At 38.5% G+C, this 12,393-nt stretch overlaps 1 protein-coding gene and 1 non-coding gene across 2 annotated transcripts in view; one reads left to right on the top strand and one right to left on the bottom strand.

The window, feature by feature from the left end:
* CCDC192 (coiled-coil domain containing 192) overlaps positions 1 to 12,393 on the top strand; it is a 203,958-nt gene that overhangs the window by 176,280 nt on the left and 15,285 nt on the right. The window lies entirely within an intron of this gene.
* TRNAR-UCU (transfer RNA arginine (anticodon UCU)) lies at positions 6,853 to 6,925 on the bottom strand. The gene has a single exon. It is a non-coding gene; the product is annotated as a tRNA-Arg (tRNA).

Raw genomic sequence — 12,393 nt, forward strand, 5'->3', positions numbered from 1 at the left:
TTGGATTCCTTTGGGTGATAAGAAGGTGTTTCAAGGGAGCTAATATAGTAGGGACAGCTGGGATTGTTCAGGAAGAGGGACTCTTCACTCTCTGTTCAGATTTTTATAAGCAACTGACATTTCTGCTACAGTTTCTTCTCTTCTGGTCAGCTCTCAGTGAGTTCCGCAATGCTTCCAATAAGACTTTTTAAGGTTTGCTATGTGGTGCCGTTATCACTGGGTTTCTGTCTATCCATTTAAGACCCACAGTCAGCTCCTGCCTGCTTTTCCTGTTACTTAGGACAAGGTTGTCTTTGAAATTTAAGAGTAAATTAAAACCGACTACAGCTATGTTCTGCATGTAGCCCTGATCAACACTGTGTCCTATCACCAAAAGTTACACAGTCCAAAAGCTCTTTTACACTCTATTAATATGTACCCATGGTGTTCAGCAGCAGCAGAAATGTTGTGTTTTATGTGTGAACTTTCCAGAGGTAGCATGATGGGATCAGTGGTTTTGGGGTCAAAGAGATCTAAATTTGAATTCCAGCTGAGCAATTTTCTGCTGTGATATGGGGCAATTCTCTAAAAGCAGTATGAGGATGCCTATTTCACAGACCAAGAAAATGAAGCCCAGAGAAGTACTTTACTCCAGGATACATAATGAGTAAATGGCCCAGGGAGAATGCAAATGCAGACATCACTTTACCATACTTCCTTTAAAACTGGGTCTGTACCTCACTGGGGCTTGAACGCCCCACTCATTTGGATGAATGTTTGTTATAAGCCTACATTTACCTCTTGACTGTTGGCCACCTTGTTAACTACGTAGTTGTACATCTTGAGGCTTCCCTGACCACAAAAGAAAAAGAAAACATCCTGAGCACACTGGAAAAAAGATCTTCAGGTTCAGTTCTACCTAGACTGCTGCTTTCTCCAAGTAATGTGAGTGAGATCAGATTTTGAAACCCAGCTGTAGTTACTGCAGTTAATCTGATGTGAAGATTGTCTATTTTGGAGAGTTGTAAAACATATGACTTTAAATCCCCTGGAGACACAGAGGAAGGAGCTGTAGAATTTTCTCCTAGACATCTCTGAAGATCTTAGGAGTCATTAACAAGAATAGGCCTTTTAGATTGAGATCTACTGTCAACTTCCTAAGATAAAACCAGTTGAATTGCCTGAAGACTAGACAATTCTTCCAACCAATAGCTCACGCATAATAGGACATTTGCTGGAGGGCAAAATGGAGTTCATATGCTTAGTAAGACCCATTCTTCTTGAATCCTTCACTTATCTCAGCTTGAGGAAGGTGGAAAAAGCAATCAAGAATAGGGGTGAGGGAATACGTACCTACCACCACCAATTTGAGGGGTTTTTTTTAATTGAAGTACAGTTGACTAAAATGTTATATTAGTTTCAGGTGTACAACATAGTGATCGGACAACAATTTGAATCTGTTTTGACCTGTGCTTTATGATGTGTTTGTATGAATGTGGACAGAGATTGGAGAAGGTGGTAAGAGAATACAAGTGGAGGGGGTAGAATTATAATTTAATGTACGTTCCCAAACCAAAATAACTGCCCCTTGGAAATCACAGCAGGAAGAACAAATAGGAGGGAAGACTGATCTAGTGATAATGAATGTCATGGAGGAAACAAGTTTCACATTTTTTGGATCTAGAGAGCTGATTGGTTCAGGATGTTTATAACTGGAGAAACTCACATCCTTGCTTAATAAATCTTGCCTTGAGAGCCACAGATGGAAATACCTTCTATACTGTCTGTCCTAATAGTAGCTCTACAATCACTTAACTGAAACTTGGCGGTCAAATATGCTTCAGAATGCAGAGTTTTTCAGATTTGAAAGATAACCCCTATAGGGACAATATTCCATAATCAAATATATTCATACAGTATTTACACCGAATGGGTTATATAAATGCTAGAAATAGCTTCCCATCAGCTCAAATCAGATTTTGTTGCCAAATGAATTCAGATCAGGTCAGGTCAGATTTTGCCACCAGATGAGCTATGAAAAACTTTCCAAAGCTTTTAGGATTTCAAAAATAGAGCTATGGGATTGTGAACCTATACACATAGAGACTTCTGAGCATTCTGCTGGATAGAAACATCAGCTAACGTATAGGAAGATGGAAAACTTTGATTCAGGGAATATGCCTAGAAGATATAAGTAGACAATAATAATAATAATAATAATACAGTTAACATTTCTTTAGCAATTATTATGTGGCAGGCACTATCCTAAGAGCTTAACATGAATTAACCTACCTAAGTCTCTTACAGTTCTATGAGGTACTATATTGATGTATTGATAGGCCTATTGACAGATGAACAAACTGAAGCACAGTTTTAGTAATTCTTCCATGCTCACACAGCAAGTTGATTGGTAGGGCCCTAGTTTGAACACAGATTTCTCCTTTCCGTGAATCCTAATACTCTAGTGTGAGGTTCCGCAGAAAGGAAACAGTTCTTATACATCATTCTACTCACATTCCTCTTGACTATAGGAAACTAAGGTATATATAGTACATGTACAGTTATTTTAATACTTCTCAAGATGCTTGCTTTCATCATAGAATGTTTTTGGTCCTGGAGAACATTGGCAATTCTGTGTCTTGCAACTGAGACGATTAACAGAATGTTGACACAAACAAGCTTATTATGACTAATAGAAGAAGAACTGGGCATTTATATTTTCCCTTTCGGGGTATATTGGTTTCCAATCCCTGTTTTATCCCTAAGGTCTAACTAAGAGGTTCGGGCATAATAGGCACTTTGCGGGATGAATGAATGCATCCATATTTCCAAAACAAATAAGTCCCATTCAGAAATGCTCATTTATATTATTCCATTTGTTTACACTTTTCTCTTAATTGATGTTAATCCATTAGAATTTTGTATGAAATCAAACTTTTACGTTAATTTGGTTTTGTATAAAAGTATAGCCTTGATGGAAGGGTGGTTAACAACTTTCCATTTGGTTGACTGTGATTTTACTGGTCTCTACCAACTCCTAGCCACGCTTATCTGTATGTACATATATAATGTACATATGCACATGGAATGTGTGACACATCCAGATAGGATCAGGACTTATTCAACCAGCACTTGGAAAATGATGCTGCCTATCCAGTTTTACCACTCCAGATGCTTGATTGCTATAGTCACATGCTTCCACCTGGTTCCCATGACTATCTCTAACACTATCTAAAGGGTTCTTTGACTCAGAATGTTGTAACGATGAAAGATCGGGAAGGCCTAAAGCCATACTATGGAACACACTCTACACAGTTTTCTAAAGTTACCTTGAGCAAAGTATGTAGTTCTTATATTAATTTCCAATCCTATTCATTAAGAAATTTGTGGGTAAGGAAATAACTCCTTTCTGGTTCTGTCCATATTTTGCATCATTACCTTTGATCTGCAAGATCCACTGTTTTTTCCTAACCCTTGCACTGTCAGTTTTAGACTGTATATGGTAGAGACGTTCTCTTGTATCAGAGCTTCTGTACACAAAGCATCAAATTCTTAGTCTTTCTATCCACAGTTGTATGGAGTTCTCCCTCAAGGCATAAAGTCTTCGTCACTGGGGTTTTAGAGCAGATTCTACATTGCTACTACCTAAGACAGTGCTGAGACTTTAAAGAATCACTATTTTCCAAAGCATCCTCTGCAAAATTTGCCCAATGACTACTCAGTCCTGTAGCTTTTCCCCCTACTACGGTGCCTTGCTAGATCTCGTGCTCCTTCTCTCCTTTCTGTCTCTTTCTCTATCTCTGTGTCTCTCTGTCCCTCTGTACTTCTATCTGTCTTGTACTACAGGGGTAGGATCAGCTATTTCAACAGAGAGGAAGCAGATAGTGTGACACAGGAAGTAACAGAGGGTAAGTGGCTATTACCCAATGGGGAATCCTTTATCTGGACTTAACCCCCTTGAAAGGGGGTTACTTGCTGTGTCACACTATCTGCTTCCTCTCTGGATATTTTTGGACCATGCAGACAATTGCTTACACATGCACAGATATACACACCTGCACCCTTATGTCACCCTTGCAGAGAGATGTTAATCTGAGGATTTAAGTTGTCCTATAGGTTTTTCAAACATTTATTATAGTAGTTATTACTATAGAGCCAATTTTAAAAGTGTTTTTTGCAATTGTAATTGAAATTCTTACTTGGCAGCACTCTTACTTTCCACACTTGAGAGATTCATGCTCTTACGCAAATATGTAACTTGTGGTTTATCATCAATCGGGCTTATAATTTCCAGGAAGCAGAAAAAGCTAAAGAAGTATTATTTCTGCCCAATTTTGGTCTTTTTGGGTGTTTTCCTATAAGAAAAGACTGACAAGTAGTTTGGGGGCTCATAGTGACATTAAAGGAATACTAAATAAGCTATTCACTCCTACCATTCCATCTATTAAAGAAGACAAGGTCATAATCACCATCATTGCTTCCAATTTAACTCGACAAGAATCTGGCACTTAACGCGTACCCACTACTAGGCAATAAGTATGTAGCATGGGCTGTTATACCAAGCATAAGGAGCTTAAATGCCAACAGGTAAACCAACAATGCAACACACTGTGTTAATGCAAAATAGTTTAGAATGTATGCCTGGAAGTTCCATGTTTTTAATACAATCGTAGGACTCTGTAGTCAAAAAAAAGATTAACATATCTGTTTTATAAATGAAGAGACCCATACACAGAGGGGCTGATTTGTCCACAAGTTTAAGTAATTATTGCAGTGGCAATCCATGTAAGTGCAGGCTCTGAACCCTCCCCTTGCATCTTTTGGGAGCTACCCTCTCTCCCTATACTGAATTACGTAATTCACTGACTGGCTCTTAGACACTATTAATTTGTCCAAGGGTATATTTTAGAATGTATAAATACACACACACACACACACATATATATTTTACTTTGTGGCGTGTATAGTTGTCATTTTAGAAATGTTGACATTTCTTGGATAAAGAAGAGGTGGTATATATATACAATGGAATATTATGCAGCCATCAAAAGGAATGAGATCTTGCCATTTGCAACGACGTGGATGGAACTGGAGGGTATTATGTTGAGTGAAATAAGTCAAACAGAGAAAGACATGTATCATATGATCTCACTGATATGAGGAATTCTTAATCGCAGGAAACAAACTGAGGGTTGCTGGAGTGGGGGGTGGGGTGGGAGGGATGGGGTGACTGGGTGATAGACACTGGGGAGGGTATGTGCTCTGGTAAGCGCTGTGAATTGTGCAAGACTGTTGAATCTCAGATCTGTACCTCTGAAACAAATAATGCAATATATGTTAAGAAAAAAAAAAAGAAGAAGAAGAAGAAGAAGCTAGCGGGAGGGGAAGAATGAAGCGGGGGAAATCGGAGGGGTAGACGAACCATGAGAGACGATGGACTCTGAAAAACAAACAGGGTTCTAGAGGGGAGGGGGGTGGGAGGATGGGTTAGCCTGGTGGTGGGTATTGAGGAGGGCACATTCTGCATGGAGCACTGGGTGTTGTGCACAAACAATGAATCATGGAACACTTCATCTAAAACTAATGTTGTAATGTATGGGGATTAACATAAGAATAAAAAAAGTTAAAAAAAAATGAAGCGGGGGAAATCAGAGGGGTAGACGAACCATGAGAGACGATGGACTCTGAAAAACAAACAGGGTTCTAGAGGGGAGGGGGGTGGGAGGATGGGTTAGCCTGGTGGTGGGTATTTAGGAGGGCACATTCTGCATGGAGCACTAGGTGTTGTGCACAAACAATGAATCATGGAACACTTCATCTAAAACTAATGTTGTAATGTAAGGGGATTAACATAAGAATAAAAAAATTAAAAAAAAAAAAGTTAAAAAAAAAAAGAAATGTTGACATTTCTGGCATTAAACATCATCGTACACTAAAAAGTACATACTACTAAAAGCATTTCTTCTTATTTATTTAGATTTAAAAAGTCTCTTCAAATGATAAACAAATATCAAAGGCAAATTTAACCGTAAACTAATTGAATTCTGTGTGTGTTCTTCAGCCAAGAAATAATTAATCCAATTTCCTCCATATCAAAATGTCACAATGAATAACTTCATCTTTTTCAAAACCAACAATTGCATCCAAAACGACCAGCTTCTTATTCTGCTAGGATTTTGATGCTGATGTGGCTTTTACTAGATGTTTCTTATAAATTCAATGTTTATGATTTGCTTGGTTTTAAGCTATCTTCCAGACAACAATTATTCAATTTATTGAGACTCTTGCTAGGGAAATGGCTACTCGTAATAATTGAAAGAGGTCTTTATTCATCATTCATTCATTTCTTTTGTCTTCCTGATTTTTTTTTCTACTTCTGTCAGAAAATCACTATTATAAATAGCATTGCTTTAAATATATTACAGTCTTATAAGCTTAAACATCAATTGCGTAGTCCATGCACTGGTTCAGAGACGAGCTTATTATAATCTAATATAAGCCAATGGAATGTGAGGGATATTTGTTGAAGATTAAGGGGTAGAAAAGCCTCCTGTTTTTCTATAGTAAATAAGGTAGAGACCCTAGACAGAAAGAAGGAGTCATCCCAGGAAGACAGTGGCAGTCATCTGGCTACCAGAATAGTGCTAGGCTTAGGAAGAAGCTCACCTTGTAAAGAGCAGAAAGACCAAATGATCTTCAATTACATCATTGGGACTAGTAGTTCAATTATTGCCTGAAACTAGCCCTTATCTCTGGAGTTAACACATTCTCTATTACTTAAGCCAGTTAGAGGTGGGTTTTCAGCTTTTCTGCAGCACAAATATTACTGAATGATACACTATTATTGGCTTTTTTTTTTTTTGGTAAGTTCTACACCCAATGTGGGGCTCGAACTCATGACCCTGAGATCAGAAGTCTCATGCTCTACCAACTGAGCCAGCCAGGCAACCCTATTTGCATTTTTAATAAAATATTTTGTTTACTGTAGCAGATGCTATTTGTCACCTACATAAAAGATACTATTCTTCATCCTTCTTAACACAACTCCAACTTTATTCATCATTTGGGTAGACAATGTGTTTCAGGGACCCTCCCCACCCACCCCAGAACATTAATATTTATTAGTCTTAAACAATCATAGTGATTCTGTTTCCTTGTCAAGGGCTTCTTTAGGAATATGATATAACTATGGACAAAAATATATAAGGTAAATTCTGCTGAGAGCATCATGGAGGGCTTAACTCTTAAAAAGGGAAGACAAGGGGCACCTGGGTGGCTCAGTCGGTTAAGTGTCGTCCTTTGGCTCAGGTCATGATCTCGGGGTCCTGGGATTGAGCCCCATGTCGGGTTCCCTGCTCAGCGTGGAATCTACTTCTCCCTCTCCCTCTGCTGCTCTCCCTGCTTGTATACGCACTCTCTTTCTCTCTCTCTCTCAAAAAGAAATAAAAAATCTTTTAAAAAAACAGTGGGCACAGAAATCAGTTGCTCTTCTATACACTAACAATGTAACTGTAGAAAGAGAAATTAAGGAATCAATTCCATTTACAATAGCACCAAAAACCATAAGATACCTAGGAATAAACCTAAATGTTCATCATCATTAGCCATCAGGGAAATCCAAATCAAAACCACACTGAGATACCATCTTACACCAGTTAGAATGGCCAAAATGGACAGGGAAAGAAACAACAAATGTTGGAGAGGTTGTGGAGAAAGGCGAACCCTCTTACACTGTTGGTGGGACTGGAAGCTGGTACAGCTACTCTGGAAAACAGTACGGAGGTTCCTCAAAAGTTAAAAATAGAGCTACCCTATGACCCAGCAATTGCACTACTAGGTATTTACCCCAAAGATACAGATGTAGTAAGAAGAAGGGGCACATGCACCCCAATGTTCATAGCAGCAATATCCACAATAGCCAAACTGTGGAAGGAGCCGAGATGCCCTTCGGCAGATAAATGGATAAAGAAGATGTGGTCCACATATATGATGGAATACTACTCAGCCATCAGAAAGGATGAATACCCACCATTCGCATCAACATAGATGGAACTGGAGGGGATTATGCTAAATGAAATAAGCCAAGCAGAGAAAGACAATTATATGGTTTCACTCATGTGTGGAACATAAGGAATAGCATGGAAGACCATAGGGGAAGGGAGGGAAAACTGAAGGGGGAGGAATCAGAAAGGGAGACAAACCATGAGAGACTATGGACTCCGGGAAACAAACTTAGGGTTTCAGAGGGGAGGGGGGTGGGGAGATGGGGTAGCCAGGTGATGGGTATTAAGGAGGGCATGTGTTGTGTTGAGCACTGGGTGTTATATGCAACTTCTGAATCACTGAACACTACATCGAAAACTCATGATGCACTATATGGTGGCTAACTGAACATAATAAAAAAATTTGCCACCTTTTGCAAATAGGAGAGAAAAACAAGAGAAGCCAACCTGGCTTCCTTGAGTCACAAAAGGAGCTGTCCCTGGAATTCCCCAGACTTCACCTTAGGTGCAATAATAAACTCCCCATTGTCTAGGTTGGCAATAGCCACGTGTTCTCTTATTTGGAGTTGAAATCACCCTGACTAATGTACAGATCTTCCTTGACTTATAATGAGATTATGATAGTTCTGATAAACCCATCATAAATTAAAAACATTGTTAATCAGGAATGTGTTTAATATACCTAACCTACAGAACACCCATGGTAGTTTAGCCTAGACAAATGTAAATGTGCTCAGAATACACTAGCCTACAACTGGGAAACATCATCTAACACAAGGACTACTTTATAATAAAGTGTGGAATATCTCATGTAATATATTGAATACTGCACTGAAAGTAAAAAATAGAATGGCTGTATGGGTAAAGAGTGGTTGTAAGTGTATCAGTTATTTATCTTCAAGGTCATGTGGCTGACTGGGAGCTGTGACTCACTGCTACTTACCCAGCATCAAGAGAGAATATCATACCCCATATCACTAGCCCTGAAAAAGATCAAAATTCAGAATCTGAAGTGTGGTTTCTACTGAATGTATATCACTTTCACACCATCATAAAGTTGAAAAATCATCAAGTTGAGCCATCATAACTTGAGTACCACCTGTATTCATAGACAATAGTAATTCTTTGAGGCTAGCTCCAAGTAAAAATAATCTTACTTAATTGATTAAACCCAATCTGAGTCTTAAAAAGTAACAGATACTTTCACAATTTTAGGTATACTTTATCATTTGAAAGTTCAGTTTAAGTAGTTTGAAGAAAAGACATAACCAATTAATTCACAATGCAGATGAAATTTAACTAATTTAAAAAATAATTAAATGATGTACCTTAAGCCAGAAACAAAAGGAGAACTTACCCTGCTGAAAATTAATGTGTCCCTAAGCTTTTGTTTATCCAGGTGGTTCAAACCAGAAGACGATGGGAGGGTCATCTTGGAAAGTAGCTAGAACAAATGCCCACAAGTCTTAATGGTAATCCAGCTGCCAATTCTTACGATTCCTATTATCTCAGCATTCTTTTAGATCAGAAATTAGTAATAGATGGAAACAAAAAAGAATGAGACACATAGCCTGTTGTTCTCTTGTTTTAAAGCCAGGAATATTCCATAAACAGCTGAGAAATGCTAAGAATATAACCCCCAATGGATAAATTGTGACTCCAGATCAGAAAAGTGGCCTACATACTTCAGACCTGTGTCTATACAAGTATTGTGGTGGTATTATTGGTCATAACAATGGAAACAAGATGTAAGCATTTACTCTGCTTCGTATGCTTGCTGAACAAGTTCTTAGTAAAATAACACAGTAGGTGCTATGGAAATGTTTATTTCTTTTCCCACTTCCATTTTCTCTCTCTTTTCCTCCTGTCTTACAAGTATGGAGGGGGGTTGCATGGAAAGAGGAGAAAGTGAAAGTGTAGTTCTGGGAGTTCTTTGATATCTCTAAAAATTATAAATATTATTTTTCAAATACTATATATAATACATCCAAAATAAACCATGAAACTTCCCAGTATCAGAAGCATATTTCTCAAGAATTTCAATAGTCTCCAGACATTTTTTTGTGCTTCTCTATGGTACCTTCAAATTAAGCCCACCCTGAAAAGAACTCCTTTGCCATTAGCTTTGATAATGTTCTGAAGGCATATAAATTACATGATAAAGGAGGTTAATTAATGGGGAAAACATCTATGAAAGTTAACATTTGTACCAAATATCAGAAGATTTCCTAAATAAAGAAAAGCTTGTTTGAATTCCCTCATGGGGAATTTCTCCATCACTTCTGAATTATCTTTTGTAATTTCTTGAAATTTCAAAAAAATAAAATAAAGCTGATAAAATTGGAATGGCATTCCAATGGGAGGAGGAATTGAAAGAACCGTGTTCCTTGGAAGTCCTAGCCACAGCAATCAGACAACAAAAAGAAATCAAAGGCATCCAAATTGGCAAAGAAGTCAAACTCTCACTCTTTGCAGATGATATGATACTTTATGTGGAAAACCCAAAAGACTCCACCCCAAAACTGCTAGAACTCATACAGGAATTCAGTAAAGTGGCAGGATATAAAATCAATGCACAGAAGTCAGTGGCATTCCTATACACCAACAAGACAGAAGAAAGAGAAATTAAGGAGTCGATCCCATTTACAATTACACCCAAAACCATAAGATACCTAGGAATAAATCTAACCAAAGAGACAAAGGATCTGTACTCAGAAAACTATAAAATACTCATGAAAGAAATTGAGGAAGACACAAAGAAATGGAAAAACGTTCCATGCTCATGGATTGGAAGAACAAATATTGTGAAGATGTCAATGCTACCTAGAGCAATCTACACATTCAATGCAATCCCCATCAAAATACCATCCACTTTTTTCAAAGAAATGGAACAAATAATCCTAAAATTTGTATGGAACCAGAAAAGACCCCGCATAGCCAGAGGAATGTTGAAAAAGAAAAGCAAAGCCGGCGGCATCACAATTCCGGACTTCAAGCTCTATTACAAAGCTGTCATCATCAAGACAGCATGGTACTGGCACAAAAACAGACACATAGATCAATGGAACAGAATAGAGAGCCCAGAAATGGACCCTCTACTCTATGGTCAACTAATCTTCGACAAAGCAGGAAAGAATGTCCAATGGAACAAAGACAGTCTCTTCAACAAATGGTGTTGGGAAAATTGGATAGCCACATGCAGAAGAATGAAACTGGACCATTTCCTTACACCACACACAAAAATAGACTCCAAATGGTTGAAAGACCTCAATGTGAGACAGGAGTCCATCAAAATCCTAAAGGAGAACACAGGCAGCAACCTCTTCGACCTCAGCGGAAGCAACTTCTTCCTAGAAACATCGCCAAAGGCAAGGGAAGCAAGGGCAAAAATGAACTCTTGGGACTTCATCAAGATAAAAAGCTTTTGCAAAGCAAAGGAAACAGTCAACAAAACCAAAAGACAACCGACAGAATGGGAGAAGATATTTGCAAATGACATATCAGATAAAGGGCTAGTATCCAAAATCTATAAAGAACTCATCAAACTCAACACCCAAAGAACAAAGAATCCAATCAAGAAATGGGCAGAAGACATTAACAGACATTTGGCAAAGAAAACATCCAAATGGCCAACAGACACATGAAAAAGTGCTCAATATCGCTCAGCATCAGGGAAATCCAAATCAAAACCTCAATGAGATACCACCTCACACCAGTCAGAATGGCTAAAATTAATAAGTCAGGAAATGACAGATGTTGGCGGGGATGCGGAGAAAGGGGAACCCTCCTACACTGTTGGTGGGAATGCAAGCTGGTGCAGCCACTCTGGAAAACTGTATGGAGGTTCCTCAAAAAGTTGAAAATAGAGCTACCATATGATCCAGCAATTGCACTACTGGGTATTTACCCCAAAGATACAAAAGTAGGGATCCGAAGGGGCACGTGCACCCCGATGTTTATAGCAGCAATGTCCACAATAGCCAAACTGTGGAAAGAGCCAAGATGTCCATCGACAGATGAATGGATAAAGAAGAGGTGGTATATATATACAATGGAATATTATGCAGCCATCAAAAGGAATGAGATCTTGCCATTTGCAACGACGTGGATGGAACTGGAGGGTATTATGTTGAGCGAAATAAGTCAAACAGAGAAAGACATGTATCACATGATCTCACTGATATGAGGAATTCTTAATCTCAGGAAACAAACTGAGTGTTGTTGGAGTGGGGGGTGGGGTGGGAGGGATGGGGTGACTGGGTGATAGACACTGGGGAGGGTATGTGCTCTGGTAAGCGCTGTGAATTGTGCAAGACTGTTGAATCTCAGATCTGTACCTCTGAAACAAATAATGCAATATATGTTAAGAAAAAAAAAAAAAGAAGAAAAAGAAGAAGGTAGCAGGAGGGGA

This window comes from Mirounga angustirostris, unplaced genomic scaffold (genome assembly GCF_029215605.1).
Source record: "Mirounga angustirostris isolate CCGP_5_RB_7025 unplaced genomic scaffold, mMirAng1.0.hap1 SCAF_7, whole genome shotgun sequence".
Lineage (NCBI taxonomy): Eukaryota > Metazoa > Chordata > Mammalia > Carnivora > Phocidae > Mirounga > Mirounga angustirostris.